Genomic DNA, 19,294 nt, shown 5'->3' with positions numbered 1-19,294 from the left:
CTTCCTTCCTTCCTTCCATCCTTCCTTCCTCCTTCCTTCCATCCTTCCTTCCTTCCGTGCTTCCTTCCTTCTGTCCTTCCTTCCTTCTGTCCTTCCTTCCTTCCTTCCTTCCGTCCTTCCTTCCGTCCTTCCTTCCTTCCTCCCTCCCTCTCTTCCTTCTTTCTTTCCTTTCTCCCTCTTTCTCTCTCTCTTTCCTTCCTTTCTTTTCTCTTTTCTTTCCCCTCCCCTCCCTTTTCTTTTCTCTTTTCTTTTCTTTCTTTTCTTTTCTTTCTTTTCCTCTTCCTCAAACTGAGCCCAGATCCTAGTCCCAGTTCAGGACCTGGAAGGTGGACAGGAGGGAGGGCCAGGCCAGGACTTGCTGGAACTACCAGAGCTTTCGTTTATTAAACAAATAACTTAGCCGCGTGCTCGGCTGGGGACTCCCTGGTGCTTCAGTGAATGCCATAGGCACGGCTGGCATAGATACTTTGAGCATCCTCAGGCAAAGACGAGGAAACGGAGGCACAAAGAAGGAGGAAGTGCAGGCTTTATACAATTCCAGGCCTTTACCCACCAAAATGGCCCAGCACGTTGAGATAATGTTTGATAAAACTCCTGCATGCTCAGTAAAGCCCTTTTTGACTCAGCCTTACGAATAGGAGCAGATGGAGTCTCTGCTCACCGGGGACATGCCTGGAGTCCCAGGAGAACCCTGAGAGCCAGTAGACACATGGAAGGCACCCCAGACCCCAGCCAGCAGCGTGGGCTGGAAACTCTGCCCCCAGCTAGGAATTCCAGCCCTTACCAAGCTCTTCTCTGCCTGAGGGGCCGCTGGGTGTCAAGGGGCCAACAGAACAGCATTCTCGGCCAGGACATGGGACACATGGGGCCAGGTTGAGAAAGAACCCTGGATACTCCCATTGCCTTTTGTGAAGGAAGCTTCCGGGGATCCTGAGAGAGGCACCAGCCCTGAAGCTGCTGGCCCTGCCCCCTGCGTTGGCAGAAAGCCTCTCTCCTTGGGTCCCTCAGCAGGCAGGCAGGCTCCGGACAGGGCAGGGCCCAGCTACAAGGGTATCCTGGTCTGTCTTCCAAGGTCCAAGCCCAGCCCACCCCACTCACAAGCAGCTGCCTCCCTTCTGGGTCTACCTTGCACTGCCATGACCATCCCCTGCCAAGCAGCCAGCCTCCCGGGGCCAGGGCAGCCTCTTCCGCAGTGGCAGGCGCCTGCTATGCTCTGGCACTGGACCCTTGCCTCCCAACCTTCTCCATCCTGGGTCCACCACGGCGGGCTTTGTATTTACCTAGGCCAGGAACCAGGTGCTGTTCCAGATGGGGGAGACATCAGGGCCCAGCCTCAGGGCACTGCCCACCTGGGTGTTTTGAAGGGGCGGTAACTGTGGCTGAAATGACACCCACATTGCTCCTGTTGGGGCCGTGCACAAAAAAGCTCATCCTGCCCCTCCTCCTGGCTTGTCTCCCTGCAGGGGACCCTGCCTGGCCTTCTCCACAGCCAGTGTGAGCTCTCCATAGGAGAGGTTGTCCGGTCCTCCCTGGTGCCCCCATAGCGGCCTGTCCCTCACACTGGGATTGCACCAGCATCCCCCGAATGCACTGAAACCTGACTGCAGGCTCTACCCTGCAGCTTCGGACTCAGGTGGGCCGGGAACATGCCTTTCTCCCAAGTGCCCAGGGGATGCTGATGCTGCGGGCGTGGGGAGCACACTGGGAGAACCACTGCCCCGAAGGATGGCCCCCAAAGCAGGTCCGGCCCAGCAGGGGCTCCTCTGAGTGAATCCTCACTCCTTGGGACCAACCTGGCCCTCACCCTAAGCCTGTCTGTGTGGCCTCTGCCTCAGGACAGGGACCGCTCTGGGGATGCACCTGCTGGCCTCAGGGGCTGTCCCTTGGCCTGGGAGACCCCTGGCACCCCCACTGCCCTCTCCCTTCAAGGTGACTGACTCCTTCTGGCCCTTTAAGATGATGCTGGGCCTCGCCTTCTCCAGGAAGCTTGCGTGGCCTCCCCCACTGCTTCCTGCCTGGCCCACCCTGTTCGTTTTCCTTGTTTTTCTGGAGCTACTCCCTTGGCCAGCCTCCCGAGGACACTATGACCTCGTGTCCAGCTCCACAAGGGTGGGCCCCCAGTCTCACCTTGATACACAGGCCTGGTAAACAGTGGGTGCTCCATAGATGCCTGTGGGCTGAATCACTGGCCAAGGCAGAGCCCCTGGGAGCCAAGCACCCTGGGAGGGCTGAGGTGGTGCCATGCCCCTGTGGGATTTCTTGTGTAAGAGAATCACGACTGCAACTCCAGGGAGCAGAGATGCACCCCCCTCTGCCATCGGGGAAGTTTTGGAAAAGTCAACCTGAGCTCAGAATTGAGCTCACTCCTGGGCGACCTGAGAGGGAGGCCGAAGGTGTGTCCAGCAGCCACTAATGTCCACCCCACTGGTCAGGTAGACTGGTAGCCTGGACCCCTAGATGAGTGCTTTCCCTCTTCCGCGAAGATGCCCACACTGGTTGTGCCGAGGGGCTCATACAAGAAGGGCAAAGGGGTGGGGAGGCTGAGCCCGTGAACATTTCCCTCTCCAGCCAAGGGCTTGCCGACTGCTGACTCGCAGCCACCCTCCTTGCCTTTCAGCCACCACCCTGGTCCTGCAGCCTTGCAGATAACTATCAGTCTGTGCCTCCCCCAGGCCTGTGACTTCTTTACTTAAAGCACCATCAGCATCAACTGGGAGCTTATTAAAATGCAGAGTTCCAAGTCCCACCCAGGCCCATGGCGTCAGAAACTCTGGGGGTGAGGCCCAGCAAGCCCCCGAGAGGATTCTGACCGATGCTCCTGGAGAGCAACAGGCTGATCCTGGGCTGCACATTCGAATCACCTCAGGCAGTTACATCTGCCCCAGACCTGGCAGCATCCCAGGCCACTGACAGGACAAGCTCCAGGGGTGGGCCCAGGAACCAATACGTGCATAGCTTTGCTGGTGGCGCCAATGTGCAGGCCAGGCAGAGGCCCTCTGAGTTAGGAACATGGAACGTGTGTGAGTGCAGTGTGCGCCTGTGTGGTGCGGGTCAGCAGGAAGCAGAGCGCCCCCTCATCAGTCTTTACAGGGACCTGGGTCATGTTGAAGGTTTCCCCGCTGTATTGCTGTGCCCATTCTGCAGATGAGCAAACAGCAGGGAAGTGATTTGCCAAGGAAATGCAGCCAGCAGGAGGCAGACTCCCCCGTCTCAGCATCTCTTCTTGCTCAGCCAACCAAGCAAAGTGACGCCTGGAGTTGGCTGTTTCCTCCTGTATCTCATCTCTAGCAAATCCTGCCCATTTAATTTCCTGAGTAGCTCCAGAGTCCAGCATCTGTCCACTGCCATCCATGCCCTCTGCCAGCCCCAGCCCAGGCCACCTCTACTGCCTCCTCTGCCAGCCTAGGTCATGCACCTGCTCCCAGGCCCTCACCTCCATGCCCCCTGCTCCAGGCAGCCTGTGGTCATGCCTGTTGATACCACCTCTCCCTCCCAGCCCTGGATGCCTCTGAGGCTGTGTCCACATCTGCCTGGGAGTCAGAAAGAGTTGGGCAGGAATCCAGACTCTCCCCATTAGCATCGGGGCGACCATGGCCTCAGTCTTGTCTCTAAAACAGGAGAATTATGACAATCTCCAGCTTTCCTCCCTCCTCTCCATGGCATCAGCACAGTCCGGTGCTGGGGCCAGGGTCCCTACCTCACCCTGGCCGAGGGCGACAGGCTGTCGGCAGGCTAGATTTGCACCCCAGCCCTGAACCTCAGACACTGCCCAGGGGCTGGCGGTGCCAGTGGCTTCGATGGCGCCTCACTGGCCTCTCCTTGGAATTTCCCTTGCTAAGTCTGGGCTGGAAGCTCCAGGGCAGGCCCGTCTCAGCCACATCTACTCCCCCTCTGCCACCCCCAGATCCAGGGGGCAGGCTCTCAGTGATGACGGGGTGGCCAGTGTGGAGCAGGCTCTGGGGCTGCGGGGACATTTCTGTGACTATGCCAACTGGTAGGACTTCAATTATGTTTTAACAAGACAAGATCAGCTTGTGTAGACCACGCTGCTGTGGTTTGGTTTCCTGTCCCAGTGGCTACGTCCAGAGCTGTGCTCTCGGAAGAGTGCCAAGGTTTCCTTTGCAGCGCATTTGTTTCCCGTAAGGCGTCCCCATCAGTCCATCCAAGGAATCTCTCTGGAACGCAGCTCCTGACCTAGGCCCCAAACATCTGATGTCCTGGGTCCTCCAAGGTTGCTCCTGATTTACATTTCTGGCCTCACCTGCACTGCCCCAATGCCCTTTAGACTTGTCTGGGTAAGAGGTTGTTCCTCTGGCCTCCCAGCCACCAACTTTGCATTTTCTTGCTTCTGGGCCTTTGCTAGTGCCATTCCCAGGACCTCAAACTCCCCTCCAGTTCTGCAAACTGAGATTCCTGGCCATCTGTCTCCATGCTCCTTGAGCAAGCCTTTCCTGATTCCCACCCCTGAAGATGGCTCCCTCTTCTGGGCTCTAGTAGCACCCACTGTCTGCACCACACGTTTGGCATTTACAGTTTATCAATAATCCAGCAGCAAATATTCCTTGAGCTCTTACTGCATCTTGGGCCTAGCTTTGGGTCCCTGCTTTTGTGGAGTTTTCAGTCTTGTGGGGGGACATGAATGTGCACTGTGATTTTGGGAGTGCAGAGAGGGAGAATGGGGAGTGTTAACCGGGGTGGCAGCCAGGAGAGATGGCCCTGAGTGAGGGGCCCAGATGCTGAAACCTGAGGATGAGTAGTGAGAAGATGGGAAAGAGCACCCTGGGCAGGAAACGGCATGTGCAAAGGCCCAGAGGTGGGCAGGACAAGGCAGGACCCGGAGAAGCTCATCCTGCTTGGAGCATAAGAGCAGGAGGGGGACAAGACAAGAGGGGTGAGGTCAACAGAGACCTGGCAGGCAGCAGGGCGTTGGTGCCTAAGCCAGCCTTCCTGGAGCCCTGTCCCTGCCTTCCCTGTTACAGCTCGGTGCTCCTTCCTCTCCAAAACACTTTCCGGGTCAGTCCTCCTCACATTTTACGTGCATCGAGTTGCCTGGGGAGCAGGGCTGCAGGCCTGTGCATTTGCTTTTGTTTGTTATGTTTTTGAGATGGAATCTCCCTCTGTTGCCCAGGCTGGAGTGCAGTGGCATGATCTCGACTCACTGCAACCTCTGCCTCCCAGGTTCAAGTGATTCTCCTGCCTCAGCCTCCCGAGTAGCTGGGACTACAGGTGTGTGCCAGCACACCTGGCTAATTTTTGTAGTTTGAGTAGAGACGGGGTTTTTGCCATGTTGGCCAGGCTGTCCTTCAACTCTCGACCTCAAGTGATCCTCCTGCCTTGGCCTCCCAAAGTGCTGGGATTACAGGCGTGGGCCACCGGGCCTGTGGGATCAAACTGCTTCCCAGTAACTGAGCTGCATCCCAGCCAGGACTGTGCATTTCTAACAAGCACCTGGTGTTGCTGGTGCGGCATCCTCGGACCACACTTTGAGGACAAGGGGCTGCAGCCCTTGGCTTCTGGGACATTGCACTCTCCCCGATTTCTCCCTCCTTCCTTGGCTGGCTTATCCTCCTCTCCTGACCTCTAAGCGTGAAGGGGCCCAGGGTCAGGCCTCAGGTTCCCTTTCCTTCCCCATATCCACCCGTCCCCATATCCACCCTTCCCACGGTGGCTTCCTGCTCTTTACAGCTGCCAAACCATGTATCAAAAATATTCCCTGCTCCGTGGTTACTCTTCACCCACTTAACCTGCTTGGTTTGTACCTTCACCCCATACTTGGCATAGTATACCTTCATTTACTGTCTGTTTCTTCCCTCTGGAATTGGAGTTGCTGAGGATAGGAGCTCAGTCTCTTTATTCTGGTGCCTGGAATGGTGTCCTGGGCCCATGGTGGGCACCTGTTGACTCTCAGCTGAATGAGAACTGAATGCGTCCAGGGGAAGGGTCAGAAGGGGAGGAGAGTCACTGGACCGGTTCTGCTTTTGGGAGTGGCTCTGTGGCTGCGGGTGCAAGGCAGGCACGGTGGGGTGGGTGTGGAGGCAGAGTGGGAGGAAGTCGTTCAGAGGCTGTCATGGTCAACTGTAGGGAGGAGGTGGTGGACTGGAGAGAAGGGGATGGGGGATGAGTGGGAGGGAGCACTAACAGGGCTCGGTGGTGGTTTGATGGGGAACAGGGAGGAGTCCTGGGAAACCAGAGGCTTCTGGCCTGGGCGGCTGTGAGTGGGGAGCCCCCGAGTTTGCCATGCTCCTGTCTGGGAGCACCAAGGTGGGTGCCACTTGAATCCGGGCTGTGCATCACCTTGGCTAAATTTCTTGGTTCCTCCATGTTTCAATTTGATAAAATGGAGATGACAGTAGAAGTCACCCCATAATCGGTGGGGGGGCCTCACCTTTGTTGTGCAAAGCAGCATTAGCCAGAGTTTCAGCCAAGATGGGGTCATGGGGACCAGGCTTGCCCTCCCGCTTGAAGGTGACACCAGGTGACGAAGGGAAGCACTCCTCAAACCATGGGGGAGAGACAAGGAGGGTCCTGTGGTGGCCCCAGTTCCCTCCAGCTGGAATCCCAGGCTATGGTGCAGGGAGCTCAGGTGCAGCCCGCTGGTCTTCCTGAGTTGCGGAGAGAGATGATAGCCCAAGGAGACCAAAGTCGCTGGAGGTCACAGGACACAGAACTGGGGAGTAGCCTACTGCTCCGTGGGGAACTGTGGGGCCACAGGGCTCTGCAAAGGGTCCCCCATGAGTAGCTGGCTGAACAGTGACTCAAATGTGAACAAAACTACCTGAGGCAAGAGAAAGAACTAGTTGATAGGATTCCAGGGAACAATATTTGAAGCTCTCACAGGTCCAGAAATAGTTCCTCTTCCCACCAATCAGGGAAGGTTTCTAATTCGTGAAGCACTGGGTACAGCACTCAGAAGGGTTTGGACTAACAGCTGCTCTAGTCTTGCCTAACAAAGCTTAAAAGCAAGGCCTGAAAAGATCGAACTGTTTCCCAGTAACTGAGCTGCATCCCACAACAGACCTCACAAATATGTATTGCAATATAACTATGAAGTGGAATTCACAATGCCTGGCATCCAGTAAAAAATGTACCTGGCATAGAAAGAAGCAGAAAAATACAAACCACAATGAACAGAAAATCAATTCATTGGAACTAACCCAGAAGTGGCACAGATGATAGAATTAGGAGACAAGGGTATTAAAACAGTTATTAACTGTAGCTCATATGTTCAAAACACCAGAGGAAAACTTGAGTGTGTTAAGTAGAGACACAGAAGATATGCAAAAGAACCCACCAAACTTCTAGAGATGAAAACGTGACAATGCCTAAGATGAAAAATACAGTGGATGGAATTAACCTCAGACTAGATATGGCAGAAGAAAAGATTAGTGAACTTGCAGAAAGCAGTAGAAATGATCCAAAATAAAATAGAGAGAAAAACATCAATAAATGAAAAAACAAACAGAACGTCAGTGAGGTGTGGAGAAGTTCAAGGGGTCTGATATATGTATAACTGGAATCTCCAAAGAAGTTGGGGCTGGTGCAAAAAACAATTAGAATAAATATTGGCTGAAAAATTTCCAAATTGGATAATATTATAAACCCACAGATCCAAAAAGCTCCACAAACCACAAACACAAGAAACAGGAAGAAAACAACACCAGGGATCATTATAATCAAATTGCTTAAAACCAGCAATGAAGAGAAAAATCTAAACACAGAGAGAAGGGCTGAATGACCTACAGGAGCCCGAAGGTAAGAATAACGGCAGACCCCTTGCTGGAGACAATGAGAGCCAGGAGACAGTGGAGTGGTGTCTCTTGAGTACTAAAAAAAGAAAGGCCATCAACCTGGAATGTCCAATCCAGAAAAAGAAAAAAAAAAAAAAACCCTTCCAAAATGAAGGGGAGATGAAGAGCAGCATTTACACTGTCTCCTTTTCTAGACTTGTCCAGGGGACAGGGCCCAAAACTCAGCTCCTTCTCAGACACACAGGTCTGGACCTACCACTGTGGATTCTGATTTTCTCACTGGGTTTGGGTCCTAACCTGAGCCATGGTGACAACATCTAAGTGGCCAGTCTGGGGGGCTCCCTGCTCAGCCTTCAATCTCACAAAACCCAGCTTCAAGGCGCCTCCCTGGGAGCCAGACAGCGGGAGGTGCTTTGCTCGTGGGGGACTGGGTAGAGTCAGGCTTGTCTTGTGAGAGGCAGGGTTGAGGAAGCAGCAGCTCCTCAGGGCCTCTCCCCCGGGGACCCCAGTCCCTCAGGCCCAGGCCCTTCAGAGGGAGCATGGGGTGGAACAAGGCACAGGGTGGGGTGCGAGGCACGTTCTGCACACCAACCCTGACCCTTATGCATCCTTACCCGTCACCACAAGAGTGTGAAAACAAAAGAGACGTGCAATTTTTTTTTTAGAAAAAACAACAAGCCAAAAAATATATAATGTCTATTTTAGCTGTTCACAAGGTTACAGGCAGTTTCCATGGCTACAGCTGTGCACTGCATGTGCTAGGGTGAGGAGGTGGGGCTCTCCTTAACCCAACAGTTGGGACACTTGGACAATTTCGGCCCAGGAGCCAGGCACCTGCTGCTGGCAGGAGAGAATGGGGGAGGGAGGGAGGGAGAGAGAGAGGGAGGGAGAGAGAGAGGGACTGCTCTCCCAGGACTGTGATGTCGGTGGTGAATTAGAATAACGCGCTCATGCTCCTTGGCCCACTGTAGTTTTGGTTGAGTTCTTGGGTCTATATCTCCCTGGAGAGAGCAGCCTGAGAGTTAGAGACGGGAGTCCTTATCTTATTTCACAGGTGGGGCACTGGGGACAGGGACCTGAGGCACCAGCAAACAGGTGCCAAATGAACACCTGGGCTGCTGGTTCATGTGCCTGTCACTCAGGGCTCCTTTCAATGCCCCCTCTCAGGCTGCTCAGAGGTGCCCTGAGATCTCTACCCCCATGAGGGAGAGCCCAGGGCAGATGGAGGGGAAGGGTGCCAGCCTGCCCCTGCTGGATGCAGGCAGCACCCCCTCCCCCAGGGGCCTTCCCCCCTTCCCTGTGAGTGGCCCTGGCACCTGTGCCCTGGGGGCAGCTTCCACCTGGTCTGAGCCCTGCAATTTCAGCTTTGTCTCCTACCCTCCTCCTGTCCTGCCTCCGGGCTGTAGCCATTCTGGCCTTTAAATGCCTCACCTGCACAGAGTTCGCCTCTGCCTCCTGGCCTTTGCACACACTGCTCCATCGACCCAGAACTTCCATCCACTCCTCGCATGGTCAGGTCAGGCTCCTGCTCAGCTCTCAGCTCAGACGTGACTTCGGGGAAGCTTTGCTGCCCTCCCAGGCCTCCTCTGGGTTCCCCTTCCCAGCACAGGGTGCTGCATTGTGCCACAAAGGGAACCTGGGTCCCGGGACCCCACTGCAAGCCTGACAGCAGCTGAAGCCGGTGTCTGTGTGTTTGCCTGTGTGTGTGTCTGTGAATGTGTGTCTGTGTATCTGTGTCTGTGGGTGTCTGAGTCTATGTGTGTCAATGTGTAAAGGGTGTGTGTATGTGTGCATATGTATATGTCTGTGTGCATGTGTTGAGTGTGTGCATGTGTGTTTCTCTGTATGCATGTATGTGTCTGTGTACATGTGTGAATATGTGTGTGCATGTATCTGCATGCATGTATGAGTGTGTGCCTGTGTGTGAGTTGTGTTTGTGTATATGTGTGCAAGTCAGTGTGCATGTGTATCTGTGCATGTGTTCATGTGTGTGAAAGTGTGTGCATGTGTAAGCATGCACATGTATATGTGTGCATGTGTGTGGCCTGTATGCATGTACAAGTGTGTTTTTGTGCATGTGTGTGTGCATGTGGTCTGTGTGCATGTGTGTATATGTGGATGAATGTGTGTCTGTGTACGAGTGCGTGTGCATGTGTGTGCATGTGTGTGCTAGTGTCTGTGTGCATGTGTATGCATGTGCAAGTGTGGGTGTGGTCTGTGTGCATGTGTGTGTCTGTGAATGTATGTGTGAGTATGGTCTGTGTGCATACGTGTGTGTGTGTATGCATATGTGTGTGTGCATATGTGAGTGTGAGCGTGTGGCCTGTGTGCATGTGTGCATGCATGTCTGTGTGCGTGTGTGTGTGTCTCTGCATATGTGTGCGTGTGGTCTGTGTGCATGTGCAAGTGTGAGTTTGTGTGTGCACGTGTGTGTGGGTCTGTGTGCATGTGAACTTTGTGCATGTGTGCGTGTGCATGTGTGGTGTATGTGTATGTGTGCATGTGTGTGAATGTGTGTGCATGAATATGAGTCTGTGTGCATGTGTGTGTGGGAATGTGGTCTGTGTGCATATGTGTATGTGTCCATGTGTGAGTGCGTTCTGTGTGCAGGTGTGTGAGTGTGGTCTGTGTGCGTATGTGTGTGTTTGAGTGTGTGTGTAGTGCTGAGGGTGGATGAAGAGCAGCATGCAGGGGCAAAGGTAGAGTCCAGCAGCCTGGCCCATCCCAAAGAGACTGGCTGGCCCACATGGCAGCCAGGGCAGGGGCGTGTGCCATGGTACCCCTGTTTCCCTGTGGTGTCACCCACTCTCAGTTCAGTGGAGCCCAGGGCACCTGGCACTTACGAGGGAAGCCCCAGATGGCCCCTGCAGCTGGGCCTCTAGATTCCTGCAGTTCATTTGAAGCTGGGCCCAGCTTGTTCCCTGGAGTTTTAGATGGGGTCTGCAGTGGGACGGGGTGGGAGCAGGGGTGAAACCAGAGGGTAAAAGGATGGGTGGAAGCCCAGGGAGTGATGGGGCTTGAGGAGAGGTTGGTCTAAGCTCCTGGAGTCACAGCCTCCCAGAATCTTAAAGCCACATTTGAGAGTCTTAGAAAATCAGAACATACAACCAATGGCGGCTCAGAATCTGAGACTCCTTTCCTCTTAGGTTCGGAAGGGACTTCAGAAGATAACTGGTGTCATCGCACGCTCAGTGAACAATCGCAGACGCCCCCTAACCCCCCTTCCCCTCGCAAATAACAATTCATCCAAGGCCATTAACTCAACTCTCCCTTGGTAGGGGGTAGATGGGTGCTTCATTGCCTCGAGTTCCTTGCTGAACTCCAGACATTTTGTGTCTCCCTGAGGTCACCCCAAGTTCTCTCCCAAGTACCAGCCATGAGGACCCCTGGGAGGGCCCTACCCACCTGCAAGCTGTCTGAGAGCAGGGCCTCAGAGGGCAGCAGGGCCTGTGAGCTGACAACCCTTCATCCATTCCTCACTCTCATTCACTCCTCCTGGAGCCCTGACCACCCACTGCCCCGTACTAGGCACAGGGGTTACAAAGACCCACCGGGCCCCCTTCCTGAGCCTCTGAGCTCTCTGGGCAGGGCGCGCCTTTGGAGCCAGCTCAGCCATTCTGTTATAACTTGTGCGGTAACTCCGCTGCCCTGAGCAGTCTTTGGCCAAGGCTTCGGCAAAGACCCCGCCTGGAGCAATTTTTTTAACATTAATTTTCCTTTTTAAAGAAATTGGGCTCAGCCATTTTTAAACGAGCGGAGGCGTGCTATTGAAAGGGTCTGTGTTGCAGATGAGAGGATTTTTTAGAAACTGGTCGTGCCGTCGATACGAGTAGCAGCATTAACCCCAGGGGCCTGGCCAGGCGAGACCCACCCCCTCTGGAGTTCCCTTCCGATGACTGAAACCCCCGTAACTGGAGAACCACGGGTGCCACACGGGTCAGACGCAGCTGCTCCCCGGATTGCTCCCACACGCCGGCTCGCCTCCCATTTCTGGAACACTGCAAGTCCCTTCTTCCCTGAGGACATTTTGCTGGTTTTGAACATTTGAGGGAAGACTTTGATGGGAAACCAGATGCCGTCTCTGTCCCTAACCATGGGGTGCCTTGGTCCGGGGGAGCCACAGCCACACAAAACACCCAGCCATCTGACCACCATGGCGTCAGGGCACGTCTCGGAAGGGCTGACTAAAGCTGGGACCTGGCACTGGCCAGGAGGTCCTTCAGGCAGAGAGGGGAGTAGGTGGGGGGAGCCTCAGGGAGGAAGGGACTCTGAGGGTTCCAGAAACAGGCAGTAGACAGCACACGGAGTACCGCAGGGAGGACCAGCAGGGAAGCTGGGGGCTGGCAGGGTCTGTCCTGTGTGGGGCTCCACGGGCTGCACGGGGGCTGGGTTCTATCCTCAGCTGGGAGTGATTTTAAGCAGGGTTTGAACCCTGCCACACACACACACACACACACACACACACACACACACACACATACACACAGGGAGTTTTAGCACTGCCACAGGGCCACTTGGCAGGCCTTGCCTCCAGCCATGCCCAAGACCCCGCAATATAACAAGTTCCATCTGCCACACTTCTACCTGGGCCTGGGATCTCCCATGGATGACGATGGATGAGTCCTCATCACTCTGCAAGCAGGAAAGAGCCAGGCCCAGTTTCATAGACCAGGAAACTAGGGCACAGAGAGGTTCAGTAACATGCCTACGCTCACCAGCTGGAAGAGTTCGAATCCAGCTGGTGGGGTTGAGCTATGGGGTCCCACGCTTGCGACTGTTCAGAGCATCTGACTGGTTCTGTGGACGTGCCCTCCCTGCTCCTCCCTCCCCCTGCTTCCGTCCACCAGTGCTACCCCCTCCCCTTCTGGTGCCTGGGCAATGATAGGCGTTTTCCCAAGAAGAGAAGGGCCAGCAGTGAACAGGACGGCACAGCCCAGGGGTGACAAAAAAGACCACGCGAGTGATTGTTCAAGACTCTGCGTTGGAAAACAATTTTTTTTTTTTTTTTTGAAATAGAGATCTGTTCAGTAATTAGAGGGAACTCTCATGTGGGAAGTTCCATGAAGGTAAAATTAAAGTTGACTACATTTTTAATTTTGTAAATGGGTTCACACGGAGGCAGGAGGTTTCTGCATAATGAGTGTTTAACCAAACAAACTCTAAACACAGGTAAATACCAGAAGCTCGCAGTCGACAATGTTGCAGAGAAGCTGATATTTTTCTAGTAAAATATTGGACGCTCTTTTCTGCCTTCCTTTGAATCAGAATTGAATCATTATATCCCAGAGTCAGCCGTCTTAAAGCAGTGGCTCGTTTTGAACGGTTTAGAGGGGAGACCTGAGATGGGATTCTGGCCCTAAATATGGGCTCTCCTTTCAGCGGAGTCTGCTGGGCTCCAGGGCAGAGGAGGGGCCAGGGCAAGAGGTTGGCCCAGGGAGAAAGGGCACCTGGGGTGGGTGGGTGCTCGCCTTCGGACTGGGAAAATGAACATCTTTATTTTGCCTTAGTAAAGTTCCCTAATGAATCAAGTGAGACTGCATTTGCCAACGCCAACTGGAGGACTCGAAAACAGGATGTAAACATGACATTTCAAACACAAAGGTGAGGCCCTTGACAAATGCTACAGAGAAACCATTCCCAGACGCCTCCCCACCTGCTGCTGTGGGTCCAATGCATCCCCAGCGCGTCCCACCGCAGCGGGCCTTTTCCTCCAGAGCCTCAGATCACTCTTGGCAAAATAATCAGAGCTAACGCTAGGGGGATGCGTTGGCAGGAACCGCGGAGGGTCTGCATGGCTGGTGAGCGGAGTGGAGACCGGGGATGAGAGTCGGGGGACAGCACGCGGGAAAAGCAACCCCAGCCACAATGCAGCTTGGAAAGCTAAAAGCCAATGAGATGACAGGGAAGTGGCCCAGCCTGTTCTCTCCCACCCTCAAAGGGAGTAGAGGAAATTCAGGGGCATCTTTAGCGGGGCCACCGCTCATTAGCCAAAGTCGACAGACTAGTCCTCCTGCCTCCTGGTGATGACAGGAGACCCCATGTCTATGCCACACCGACTCCTTCCTGCTCCATACTCATCCTTCAGGGCTTAGCTTAAGCCCCACCTCCAGGAAGTCTTCCCTGCCTGCTCCAGCCCAGGGCGTACGTTCCTTCGAATCTGGGTACCTGCTACCTTGCACCCATCTTCTAATCCATGGACAGCTGCTTTTGCATTGCTACTTCTTTTCTTTTCTCTGTTGGTTTTTTTTTTGTGTGTGTGTGTGGGGGGGGGGACACAGAGTCTCACTCTGTCACCCAGACTGGAGTGCAGTGGTGTGATCTTGGCTCACTGTAACCACCTCACAGGTTCAAGCAATTGTCATGCCTCAGCCTCCTGAGTAGCTGGGATTACAGGTTCACGCCACCACGCCTGGCTCATTTTTTGTGTTTCTATTAGAGACGGGGTTTCACCATGTTGGCCAGGCTGGTCTCAAACTCCTGACTTCAAGTGATCCGCCTGCCTTGGCCTCCCAAAGTGCTGGGATTACAGGCATGAGCCACTGCGCCCGGCCTATTTATTTCTATTCACACTGCACATCCCTTGTCCAACTACGAAATCCTTCCCTGGAGTGATTACTTGAGTGGACGAGTATATAAAATGAACACACACAAAACATAAAACCTGTGGATGGCCTACATGACTGTTTACTGATAGGGGTCCAGGTCAATCAATGACAGACTAGGGTGTCGACACGCAGACACAACCAAGACCTGTGAAGTCAAAGGCCAGGGAAGAACACACACAGACTGGTCCCTCGGTGGTGCCCGGTGTGGCTGACACACACGTCACTGACACAGCCGAGCACTGGGGGGCAGGCCACACCCAGGAAACCGGGGGCTTCTACTTTGTGTAAAAACAACCAACCAACCAACCAACCAACCAACCAACGAACAAAAGCTGAATAGCTTGGCTTTTCTCTTACCGCAAGCATGTATTTCTTTTATTCAAACACCCTTTAATATATGACGTTAAATATATAAGGAACATGAAGGAGACAATCACCCTTGCTTTATGCAAATAGAACCTCTTTTCTGCTGTGGTGGGTGGTGAGTCTCAAACTCCACGGAACACAGGAATCACCTGGGGGTTGGTTACAACAGGTCTGGGGGCCTGGGAACCTGCATTTCTCACGCGTTCCTAGGGATGCTGCTGCTGCTGCTGCTGGTCCTCAAACCCCATCTGGAGTAGCCTAATTTCAGATTGATGTCTATAAGGTAGTGCAGCCAAATACAGTAAATGCAAATGAGGATGATTACAAAAGAGAGAGGACGGTTCTCCAGGGACCCGGGACCTGCCAGCAGGCCCAGCTCCCAGACAGGGCCAGCCTGTTGCATGCAGAAACTGTGGACCTGCTCACGAGAAACAGAGATGGAGGTGGCGATGGTTATGCCTGTGTGTGAACACTGAGGTCAGGAGCCAAGGCCGCCCCACAGTGTGGGGTTTGCCTGTTTGCCGGGTGCAGTCCGAGGCCTGTGGGCCCTGAGGCCACCTCACAGCAGAGCCAGGAAGTGAGCACGGGTCGGGGTTGCGTGGGGTGCACCTGGCACCTGGCTCGGCTGGGCCTGGGCTCTTCTCCCGGTCTGCTGGCTGGGAGGTAAGCTGGCACATCTGAGGCGGATGTAATGATTGCCATTTTATGAATGAAGAACCTGGGGCCCAGAGAGGCTGAGTAACCTCACGAGGGACACACAGCTTGGATGGAAACACGGCTCTGCTTAGCTACAGAAGCTGTGCTCTTGTCCACTCAGCCACACTGCCACCCTCAGTAGCCAGGGAATGTGGTGGACGAGGTGGCAGCCCCGGGAGCCTGGCTTGTTTTGGGGCCTCTGTCCCAGTCCCTGCCCAGCCTCCACTGGAGCCTCCCAGCTGGTGCAGCCTTCTTCCACCTCTGCCACCTGGGAAAACTGAGCACAAAGGCAGAGGTGACTAGCTCGGTCCGGCAGGGACCCACTCCCACAGGCATGGTTCCCTGAGGGCTGGGAGCGCCCAGAGCACAGGCGGTAATATCCAGCCCAGTGGAATGACGGCTCTGACACTGAGCTGCTGCTGAGATAACAGTCCTCCCCCAGGTCCCTGGGGCCGCATCCTCACTGCCTACACGTGGCCCATCCCGAGTGTCCGGCACTGCCTGAGCCTGACTTAAGGGAGTAGTATAGGAGTGACATTTGGGCAGTCTTAGGCCATCTCCCATCACCCCAACACAAACATCCAGCCCCCCACATGCTTGTCACTTGCCCTCTTCTTACCACCCTGGTCCAGGCCCCCATTGTTTCCCTTCCTCCCCAGCTTCCTGCCTGCAGGGCTCCCTCTCCAAGTCATTCCCCATGGTACAGCCAGAGAGAGGGTCCCTAAAGGTCAGAGGTGACCGTGTCCCTCGAGGCTCACAGGCCCTGGTTCCTGTGGACTTTGGCGGAAAGTCCAACCACTGAGCAGGGCTTACAAGCCTGGCGGAATTGGACCCCACCTGCCTCTCCGGCCTCCTCCTTCACTGATGAGGCCCCAGGGAAGGAGGAGGCACAATCTCCATTTTCCAGCCCAAGAGCTTCAGACCCAGGGTTCCACAGCCAGAAAGCAGCAAAGCCGGGCTTTGAACTCTACCTCCACCAGCCCACATCACCCCAGGGGCAACAGGATTCCTTCCTCCCTCAAGCAACCCCCAGCAAGCGGGGATTGGGCCAAGGCCTGCGGGAGGATTTGGCAGTGGAGGGAGGGAGCTGGCAAACACTGAGGCCTCAGAACTCATCAAATCCCCTCTGGAGCAAATCCAAAAGGACTGAGACACTGCAAGAAGGACCAGCGCCAAGTGTGGCAGCAGCTGGTAGAGAAGCCCCCCAGCCCCATCCTGGCCTCTGTAGGGTGGGCCCCGGGACCACATGCTCTCGGTGTCCAAAAGCCTTTCGACTGGGCTCACAGTTGCCCTGGTGTCCCATGTGCCAGCAGGGAAGGCAGGGGCACCTTCATTTTTGCAGATAGGGATGTGGAGTGATGTGCCCGTGGTCTGGCCTGGAATCCACTCTCTCTGCCACACAAATTGCCATTTTACTGACACATAGATCAGGACTTGCTACTCTGAAGAGGGAAGTGGCAGTGGGGCCAGGAGCCGAGTGGAGGACAGAACAAGGGCCCGGCTGCTACTCTGCCTCCCCTCCTGCCCCGAGAGTTTCGAGTCAGAGGTAATTGACTGCGATGAAATAAACCTCTCCCCTCCCGAGTGCTGTAATTATTCTTCGCTGGAACCGGCTGCCATGAGGCTACAGAGGCAGGCCCACGTGGCAGGAGCCAGAGGTCTCACTGCAGGAGTGGGTCCCCGTGCTGTGAAGCCTCACCCAGAACCAGCACCAGAAAAGTCAGGAATATAGAGCCAGCCCCTAAATATACAAAACAGGGGTGATCACATGAGTAGGGAGTAGGGTTGGCAGGGATTGGGGGCTTGGACTCCGGTCAGTACGAAGATTTCAAAACCGCTCTGCACCCCCTCAATACCATGGCAAAAAGGGAGGAACCGCACTCCTCTCAGCTTCCATACTCCATCCAGGGCTTAGACGAACACAACTGCAATGGCTCAGAGGGGACATTAAATGGTCCACCCCATAATTTTGTCGATGGGAGACTGAGGTCTAGAGAGGAAAGTGACTTGCCCAAGGTCACCCAGAAAGGTGGACAGAACTCAGCAGATGAGTCCCGACTTCTCCACCTGTGCCTACCTTTCCCCAGGCGCCCTTGTTCATGTTTGCTGATAGTACCGGCATGACAGATGTGTGTTGGGGACTCCAGCCTCAAGGGTAGGAAGAACTCTGTGGGGCTCCTTTACCTACTTGCTGGAGAGGGGAGGCTGGAGAAGCTGCAACACCTCTGTGTACCAGGATTCTGAGTGGTGTTGGCAGGTCCTGAGAGTCCAGCAGTGCACCCTGGAGCTCCCACTCCCTCCCCATGCAACTGGGGCACTGAGGCTGGGAGCCTGCGGATCCTTCCCAGACCCCCAAATCCTTCCGGAGCCATTTCCAAGCTTTCTGAGTAAGTCCAGACAAGCCAGCCCCGTTGGAAACTCAGCTGATAGGGAACCCAAAACCCAGCTGGATCCAGGGTACACAGACTGCCCTGTCGGTCTTTTTCATCGTGTCGTGCAGATGCTCAACAAACTGCCAGCAAGTGCAAGACCAAATGAACAAAACCCCACATTTCCTGGGCCCCCAAGCCTTAGGGTGAGATTTCTTCACAAGCCGCCAGCACCTAAGCTGTTTAGGAAGCTTGCAGTCAGTGCACCAAGAGTTAAAACCAACCCTTGCCCAGCCCAGGAAGTGCTGGTTCTCACCTTTTCAGATGGGTAGAGCCCTGGTCACCTCCACTCCACTCTATTCTATAAGAGGGAGAAGGTGGGAAGATGGGCAAAGGTGCTTTCCCAGCAACCCTGAACTTTTTGGGGGTTGGCAATTACTGCTCTCCCCAGAAGCCCTGAAGAGCCTGGGCTGGCAGGGGCTGAGGGAAATGCAGGGGAGAAGGCTGGCAGGGTGGCTCCCTGGCACTCCTGAGCTCCTACTTCCTGGGGAAGGTGCCAGGATGAATGCTGAGGCTCAGGCCTCAAGGATACTCCCTTTACCCTGCAGGAGGTTTCATGAACTTGACCCTTGAGTTTCTTGTGTCAGAGCCACCGGGGCTGCTACAGGACACACACATTAGCAGGACCACTTGTGCCCAGGCAGTCCCTGGCCGTGGGAGGACAGGACATGAGCGGGGTAAGACAGTGGAGTCCGGAGGACCCATGTCGAATATCTCTTGGGTTTTTGATGTGTACATTCTTTTCCTTTCTGGCCGAGGAAACCCAGTGTCAATCAGGCACCCCCCCACCTGTCACTGAAGCAGAGATTCCTAACAGACAAAGGTGTGAGGTGGTGGTGAGAGAGGCTGGCATGTTTGAGGCCAGCTCCACTACTTCCCCACTCTGTGACCTTGGGTAAGAGACCAAACTTCTCTAAGAATCAGTTTCTGCATCTGTGAAGTGGGGCCAAGGCCCCTTTCTCGTGGGTGTTGGGTGAATGGGATGGGATGAAAATGCAGCACCAGCTCTGGCAGAAGGCAAAGCTTAACAAATAAGTCTTTGCTCTTGGCAGGAAAAGAAGGGGGCCAGGTTTCCAGTGGGCTCTTCTGGGAAACTTTCCCTCCCCACTGCCCCCTCGCCCCCAGGCCACTGTTCCGAGGGAAATGAAGCCTCCCTTCCTAAAGTGGGTCCCCCGCCTCTCCCTAGGCCCTCGTGCCCACCTGGGTCTCAGTCTCCTCCTCAGGGAGGAGGGTGGAAACCAGGGGATGGGTGACGCCAGCTGGGTCAGGGGACCTGGTGCGAGGCAGCCGGGGCAGGCTGCAGTTGGCACTCTGGATGAGTGGGCACCCCGCTGGAGCTTTCCAGCCTGCATCTTCTGCCCCACACCCCGTGACCCGCGGCCCTTACCTTGAAGCAAGGGAACGGCGCTGCCCCGGCCGCGAGGACTTGGGCGCACGTGACGGGGCGGGC

At 54.9% G+C, this 19,294-nt stretch overlaps 1 protein-coding gene across 1 annotated transcript in view; it reads right to left on the bottom strand.

Annotated features, from left to right (window-relative positions):
- Positions 1–19,294, bottom strand: part of FAM163B (family with sequence similarity 163, member B) — a 33,616-nt gene extending 14,322 nt beyond the window's left edge. Inside the window, exon 1 of the mRNA XM_011965315.1 lies at positions 19,232–19,294. The gene's annotated coding sequence lies outside the window, so the exon portion shown is untranslated. The remainder of the gene's footprint in view (positions 1–19,231) is intronic.

Source organism: Mandrillus leucophaeus, unplaced genomic scaffold, assembly GCF_000951045.1.
Source record: "Mandrillus leucophaeus isolate KB7577 unplaced genomic scaffold, Mleu.le_1.0 Scaffold1183, whole genome shotgun sequence".
NCBI lineage: Eukaryota > Metazoa > Chordata > Mammalia > Primates > Cercopithecidae > Mandrillus > Mandrillus leucophaeus.
The sequence above is the reverse complement of the archived record's forward strand: the minus strand, read 5'-3'. Positions and strand labels throughout refer to the sequence as shown.